Source organism: Oncorhynchus mykiss, chromosome 8, assembly GCF_057628025.1.
Source record: "Oncorhynchus mykiss isolate SJ-2025 chromosome 8, ASM5762802v1, whole genome shotgun sequence".
In the NCBI taxonomy this organism is placed as follows: domain Eukaryota; kingdom Metazoa; phylum Chordata; class Actinopteri; order Salmoniformes; family Salmonidae; genus Oncorhynchus; species Oncorhynchus mykiss.
The window spans coordinates 56,967,903-56,976,107 of record NC_143029.1 but is presented as its reverse complement, the minus strand read 5'-3'; positions in this window follow the sequence as shown (position 1 = coordinate 56,976,107).

Genomic DNA, 8,205 nt, shown 5'->3' with positions numbered 1-8,205 from the left:
AATGTGCATTAGCTGCCTGTCACCCTGGCCTGATATTAACTACACTATTTAGCCAATTCCCTCTAAGTTACTGCAGCGCAGCAGTGTTGCATGGCAAGCACGACTCGGGAGCGAGGGACGCACTGTGCCCAGTGTTGTTGTGTTGCCGGCTTGCAGCCCAAACTCTCCCAATTGACCAGCAGGAGTAGACTGTAACACGGTGACATCCAGATGCTTACTACCAATATTACAAGTTATTTCTCGTGTATGCTGCTGTCCTACTCGAAATATAATTGAGTATGGAACAAATTGGCCACATTAGCCACCGCCAACAGCATGTGATACAGCTGCCCGGTGAAGCAACTGCTGCCCAGCAGTGGGAAGCAACAGTGCAAATCTATGACTCAATTTCAGAGAGGCTTCAACTCCTCCTCCCTTCCTCTTTCCTTGCATACAGCAGGAATTGGTCATTCACTCTGGCTTGTTGTTATGTCAGCTAATTTAGCATGTCACAGTGGTATCCAGATTCCAGACGGTGATTTACATTTAGGGAGTTTATAAGTCACATGCACAGGTAGGTGGTGGGCTGGATGAGAGGGAGGAAGAAGGTGAGGGACAAGATGGCGGGTACACCCGAATGGTTATCAGATTTGGAGATGGAGTCAGTGGAACACATAGTGGTTGGTAAGAAGGTGAGCAGGGAAAAAAATGAAGAAAGTGGAACATATTAAGATATTAAATATGGAGTGCTTAAGAAGGAAATTGAACATGACGAGAATGAGGATGAATTAACTGCAGGTGCTGTGAAAACCGCTGAGTTTGAGCCTCATCCTGATGGCGTTCTAGCTGATCCATCTGTGGCGTCAGATTGGGTGGAGAAGAGGTTCGGGAATGCTGGGTCAGTGAAAGTGACTTGAAATGGAATTGTGTTTTTTTGCCTTTCTGCCGTCCAGAGGGAGCGTGTGCCCCACACCACGCGACTGGGGACAAGAGGCATTAAGTGTTGAGGATGGTCAACTGAAGTTGATGATTGCCAGTGTCTGTTTGGTGAAACAGAGAAAACACGGTCTGTATTACCGAGTTCTGATGCAGAGCCATTACCAGATAAAGTCAAGTTAGAACATGTTAGTTATCCAGTGAAAGCATTTGTCCTGAACCCATTACCGTGTTTTAGATATCAAACGTATGATCATGTGGCAGCAGTGTGTAGGAGGGAGATACCTAGATGTGAGAAGTGTACAGGAGGACATGAGACAAAGGAATGTGTAGTATCGGTGGAAGAAGTTGTGTATGTAAACTGTAGAGCTTCGCATGGTGCTGGATATCAGAGGTGTCCACTGAGATAAAGAGGTGTCCAGTGAGATAAAGGTTGAGGTTGCGAGTATTTGAGTAGTGCACAAGGTGTCGAAAGCTGAGGCAGTGAAGAGAATAGTAGATGAAGATGGGTCCAGGGTGAGGGATCCTCAGACGATCCATGTGAGTAGGTCGAAGCCAATAGAGAGTGATAGGAATAACATGTTCTTCAGTAAGATAGTTTTGGCGTTCATGGCCTTGGTTGTCATTTGTACGGCAGGAATGGAATGTAAATCACAGAGGATAGATGTTGTGGTCGCAGCTACAGAGAAGTACTTGGGTGTACGAGATTTTACTGCAGAAGAGTTATGCAGTATGTTAGTATGCAGGCCATGGAAGAACTGGGACATTTTCAGCATCCAGGAACTGTGTACAGAGCCTTGCAACATGGGGCTGTACATTATCATGCTGAAACATGAGGTGATGGCGGCGGATGAATGGCACGACAGTGGGCCTCAGGATCTCGTCACAGTACCTCTGTGCATTCAAATCGGCAACGATTAAGTGCAATTATTTCATTGTCCGTAGCTTATGCCTGCCCATACCAGAACCTTACCCCCACCATAGGCACTCTGTCTTACAACATTGACATCATCAAACCGCTCGCCCACACGATGCCATACAGTTGAAACCGGGATTAATCCGTGAAGACCACACTTCTCCAGTGTCCCAGTGGCCATCGAAGGTGAGCATTTGCCCACTGAAGTCGATTACGATGCTGAACTGCAGTCAGGTCAACTCCCTGGTGAGGACGACGAGCATGCAAATAAGTTTTCCAGAGACAGTTTCTGACAGTTTGTGCAGAACTTCTTCGGGTTGTACAAACCCACAGTTTCATCAGCCGTCCTGGTGGCTCGTCTCAGACAATCCCACAGGTGAAAAGCTGGATGTGGAGGTCCGTGGTCTGCGGTTGTGAGCCCGATTGGACGTACTGCCAAATTCTCCAAAACGACGTTGGAGGCAGCTTATGGTAGAGAAATTAATTAATTAAATTAATACATTCTCTGGCAACAGCTCTGGTGGACATTTCTATAGTCAGCATACCAATTGCATGCTCCCTCAAAACCTGAGACATCTATGGCATTGTATGACAAAACTGCAGATTTTAGAGTGGCCTTTTATTGTCCCCAGCACAAGGTGCACCTGCGTAATGATCATGCTGTTTCATCAGCTTCTTGATATGCCACACCTTTCAAGTGGATGGATTATCTCGGCAAGGGATACATGCTCACTAACAAGGATGTAAACAAATTTGTGCACAAAATGTAATAGAAAGAAGCTTTTTGTGCGTATGGAACATTTCTGGGATCTGTTATGTGAAACATAATACCAACACTTTACATGTTGCGTTTATATTTTTGTTCAGTGTAGTTAAAACAAGTGGATATGCTGCAAGTTAGCAGGACTAGATAGCTTGCCTTTATCACTAGCTAGCATGTCATTCCAGGAGGGGTTTTGGCTTTCAGTTTATTCCAAGTAATAATTTAAGACTACAAAAATCGATAGTAATCAGAGCAGGACCGTCTAATTTCATTCATACTGACAAATAAGAAATGCCACATTATCCCTGTCAATAGTTGGAGTAGGATGATTACAGAGATGTCAGGATGTACATTTTTTAACTCACAAAATGCATTCCTTTGCTGTGATGATTTATTTTATTCCTTCTTGTCTCTAACTTTTGTCTCACATGATCTATTCAGCTCTCCTGTGCCCTGCTCCCAGAAATGGGCTGATTCATTCACCTGTGAGGAGAACCATCCTACTGCAGTTTGAACTAGCCATAACCCTGCCTGTTCTCTTTTCTTTAATAGATTATTTGTATTTCTAGAGTTGAAGAACACCCACTACAGATACACATGCTTGTTTGAGCATTTCTATTCATTATTGTCTCTCACTTTTGTCTCTCAAGTTCTATTCACCAAGTCCTGCAGTTTAAACTACCCTGCCTTCACTATTTACTTCATTTGCCTGTTGTCTTTTCTTTGTGGGTTTTGTCTAACTCGGTCTTGACAGGGTGGCAGGTGGCCTAGTGGCTAAGCGCATTGGGCCTGAACCGAACAGTTGCTGGTTTGAATCTCCAAAGTGACTAGTTAAAGAAATCTGTCTATGTTTTCCTCTTGTGAATCGCTCTGGATAAGACTAAGATGTAAATATCTCTCTCTACATTGGTCAGCTACATTGGTGACCAGCGTGGGGAAATGTTGATAGGCCTATGGGGCCTGAGCACACAAATGCTCTTAGAGAGAAGGGAATACTGAAGCATGCATTGATAACAGTTCTAGAGTTTCCATCAGAGGCCCAGGCTTTTGGCATTGCATGTTAGCAGATACCCATAGACTTCCAGTCATTGTGCTAACGCTAGTTAGCATTGACTCACAAAACTAGCTCTAACTTCATTCATACTGGACACAGAGACATAAAAATGGTATCCGCAAGTTTATCTGATTCTGGGGAAGTAGATAAGGGGCCTCTTTGGCAAAATCCCGAAGTATCCCTTTATGGTTGTGATATGAGAACTGAGGATGGATCAACAACGTTGTAGCTACTCCACAAAACAAACCTAATTGACAGTGTGAATTAGAAGGAAGCCTATACAGAATAAAATATTCCAAAACATGCATCCTGTTTGCAATAAGGCACTAAAGTGATACTGAAATAATTTGCCAAAAGAATGAACTTTTTGTCCTGAATACAAAGCATGTATTGAATCAGGGGTGTGAATACTTACGTAAATGAGATATTTCTGTTTTTCATTTTCAATACATTTGCAAAATGTCTAAAAACATGTTTTCACTGTCATTATGGGCTATTGTGTGTAGATGGGTGAGAGAACATCATGAACTCAGCAAAAAATCTATCTTTCAAAGATAATTCGTAAAAATCCAAATAACTTCACAGATCTTCATTGTAAAGGGTTTAAACACTGTTTCCTATGCTTATTCAATGACCCATGAACAATTAATGAACATGTACCTGTGCAACGGTCGTTAAGACACTAAAAGCTTACAGACGGTAGGCAATTAAGGTCACAGTTATGAAAACTTAGGACACTAAAGAGGCCTTTCTACTGACTCTGAAAAACACCAAAAGAAAGATGCCCAGGGTCCCTGCTCATCTGCGTGAACGTGCCTTAGGCATGCTGCAAGGAGGCATGAGGAATGCAGATGTGGCCAGGGCAATAAATTGCAATGTCCGTACTGTGAGACAGCGCTACAGGGAGACAGGACGGATACCTGATCGTCCTCGCAGTGGCAGACCATGTGTAACAACACCTGCACAGGATTGGTACATCCGAACATCACACCTGCGGGACAGGTACAGGATGGCAACAACAACTGCCGGATTTACACCAGGAATGCACAATCCCATCAGTGGTCAGACTGTCCGCAATAGGCTGAGAGAGGCTGGACTGAGAGCTTGTAGGCCTGTTGTAAGGCAGGTCCTCACCAGACATCACCGGCAACAGCGTTGCCTATGGGCACAAACCCACCATCGCTGGACCAGACAGGACTGGAAAAAAGTGCTCTTCACTGACGAGTCGTGGTTTTGTCTCACCAGGGGTGATGGTCGGATTTGTGTTTATCGGCAAAGGAATGAGCATTACATCGAAGCTTGTACTCTGGAGCGGGATCGATTTGGAGGTGGAGGGTCCGTCATGGTCTGGGGCAGTGTGTCACAGCATCATCAGATTGAGCTTGTTGTCATTGTAGGCAATCTCAACGCTGTGCATTACAGGGAAGACATCCTCCTCCCTCATGTGATACCCTTCCTGCAGGCTCATCTTGACATGACCCTCCAGCATGACAATGCCACCCGCCATACTGCTCGTTCTGTGCATGATCTCCTGCAGGACAGGAATGTCAGTGTTCTGCCATGGCCAGTGAAGAGCCCGGATCTCAATCCCATTGAGCACATCTGGGACCTGTTGGATTGGAGGGTGAGGGCTAGGGCCAATCCCAACAGAAATGTCCGGAAACTTGCAGCTGCCTTGGTAGAAGAGTGGGGTAACATCTCACAGCAAGAACTGTCAAATCTGGTGCAGTCCATGAGGAGGAGATGCACTGCGGTACTTAATGCAGTTGGTGGCCACACCAGATACTGACTTTTACTTTTGATTTTGAACCCCCCTTTGTCCAGGGACACATTATTCCAGTTCTGTTAGTCACATGTCTGTGGAACTTGTTCAGTTTATGTCTCAGTTGTTGAATCTTGTTATGTTCATGCAGATATTTACACATGTTAAGTTTGCTGAAAATAAACGCAGTTGACAGTGAGAGAACGTTTATTTTTTTGCCGAGTTTATATATTTAATCAATTTTTAATTCAGGCTGTAACACAACATCCTCCTGACAGGTGTGGCATATCAATAAGCTAATTAAACAGCATGATCATTACACTGCTGCACCTTGTGCTGGGGACAATAAAATTGCCACTCTAAAATCTGCAGTTTTTTCACACAACACATGCCTCAATGTCTCAAGTTTTGAGGGAGCGTGCAATTGACATGCTGACTGCAGAAATGTCCACCAGAGCTGTTGCCAGAGAATTTCATGTTCATTCCTCTACCATACGATGCCTCCAACATCATTATATAGAATTTGACAATACGTCCAACCTGCCTCACAACCACAGACCACGTGTAACCACGCCAGCCAAGGACCTCCACATCTGGCTTCTTCACCTGCGGGATTGTCTGAGAGCAGCCACCCAGACAGCTGATGAAATGGTGGGTTTGCACAATCGAAGAATTTCTGCACAAACGGTCAGAAACCGTCTCAGGGAAGTTCTTCTGCGTGCTCGTCGTCCTCACCAGGGTGTTGACCTGACTGCAGTTTGGCGTCATAATCGACTTCAGTGGGCAAATGTTCACCTTGGATGGCCACTGGCACGACGGATGAATCCCAGTTTCAACTGTACCAGGCAGATGGCAGAGTGTGGGCGAGCGGTTTGCTGATGTCAACGCTGTGAACAGAGTGCTCCATGGTGGGGTTGGGCAAGCATAAACTACGGACAACAAACACAATTGCATTTTATCGATGGCAATTTGAATGCACAAAGATACTGTGACGAGATCCTGAGGCCCATTGTTGTGCCATTCATCTGCCGCCATCACGTTTCAGCATGATAATACATGGCCCCATTTCCCCAGGATCTGTACACAATTCCTGGATGCTGAAAATTTTCCTAAATTCTTTGAAATTGCCACGTTGCATTTATATATATTTTTCAGTGTAAATAAACTCACATTCGCTGAACATTTATTGATCTATTTAAAACTCAAACATTAATTTCCCAACTGATTTTTCTTCAATCCTACTACAGGCTCTTTATCATTCATTCTCCATACCTTATATTCCAAAGCATCCAATATTATGCATGCCCACCATGGTATTGGGCAGCTAGCTGCTATTTGAGAACTAATCTGGTTCAGAAAACTCATCGCAGAGCACATTGTACAACAGTTTTGAGAGGAAACTGAATTGCAAGGTATCCTGTATGTATAGGCTATGCCATATGTATCGGCTAATATGCATATGCAGCTGTTTTTAAGCCTTCATTCTAGCATACATGCTTTTATTTGTGTTTCTACGCAAAGTATATTGAAAGTTTCTTTAAACCTGCAGATAGTTACTTGAAATGAGTCATAATCATGACAAAACATGATTCAACAATTGAATTCACTGACAGATGAAGGGACCCGTGGCTCGGGTCCCTGATGATCTTCTTGGCCTTCCTGCGACAGCTGGTGTTGTAGGTGTCCCGGAGGGCAGGCAGTGTGCACCCAATGGTGCAGTCGGCTGAGCATGCTACCTGCTGTAGCGCCTTGCGGTCAGGGGAGTTGCTGTACCAGGCTGGGATGCAGCCCGACAGTATGCTCTCGATGGTTGAACAGTCGCTGTCGTGCATTCACCATGGTGTCCATGTGGTTTGACCATTTCAGCTCCTCTGAGATGTGTACGCCAAGGAACTCGACATGTTTGGCCATCTCCACAGCGACCAATACAACAAGTGACCAATACTACAAGTTATTTCTCCCTCGCCCATAAAAATAAATATTGCCTTCTTTTAAAGAAGCTTTAAATAGCGCCAGCCAGCAGTGGCATAGTGGTGCCTGGAGAAGTGGATATACTCTAATTTTGCCAAACATTTCCCAAATGGCCCGTCCCGCAACGGAAAGATGCACTGTGTGAAAAATTATATGAGAAACAGTAACATACACTTTGAATTACCAAAAATTATTTAAAAAATGTGTCTTTCAGTCAGGCCAACTCAAGCTGTACTGTGCAGTAGGCTAATAGTAGCCATACTATTGAAACAGATAAAAGGCTGTCAACTGAGTCAGAAATTCACAGGTTTTCATTCTTAGTCACACAAAAATTTGATGTTTTAAAGCACCACATCTGGAGACCACTTTTAAGACATTTCGATTTTTGAGTGTAGTTTCCCTTTAATTCAAGTGTGCAGGCACCAAGCACTGCTGATTGGTTAAGAGGTTTTTCTGTAGCACATGATGGCCACGCCACAGGTTTGATGCAAATAATCATATAATTCTGCCAGATAAGCATACACTGCTTTGTAACAAGTTAACATTTAATTAAGGTTTTTGGGAAAGCCTTTCCATCTACCAGAAGACGTTCAGCCTGTAATAGGATCGCTGTATTTTTCCTGTTCCTTAATTTTTTAAAACCTGGATGTTTTAATTCATATTATGAGGCATCTTACCTTGCTTCGAAGTAGCCTATAGCCAAAATCATATTAGCGACCCATGGTAGTTGTTGCATCTTTCGATCGCCCCTCTTTCTACATTTCCATCTTTGTCCATGAAACCATTAGCATTTAAGAACGCATTTTGGGACATTCACACGTTGC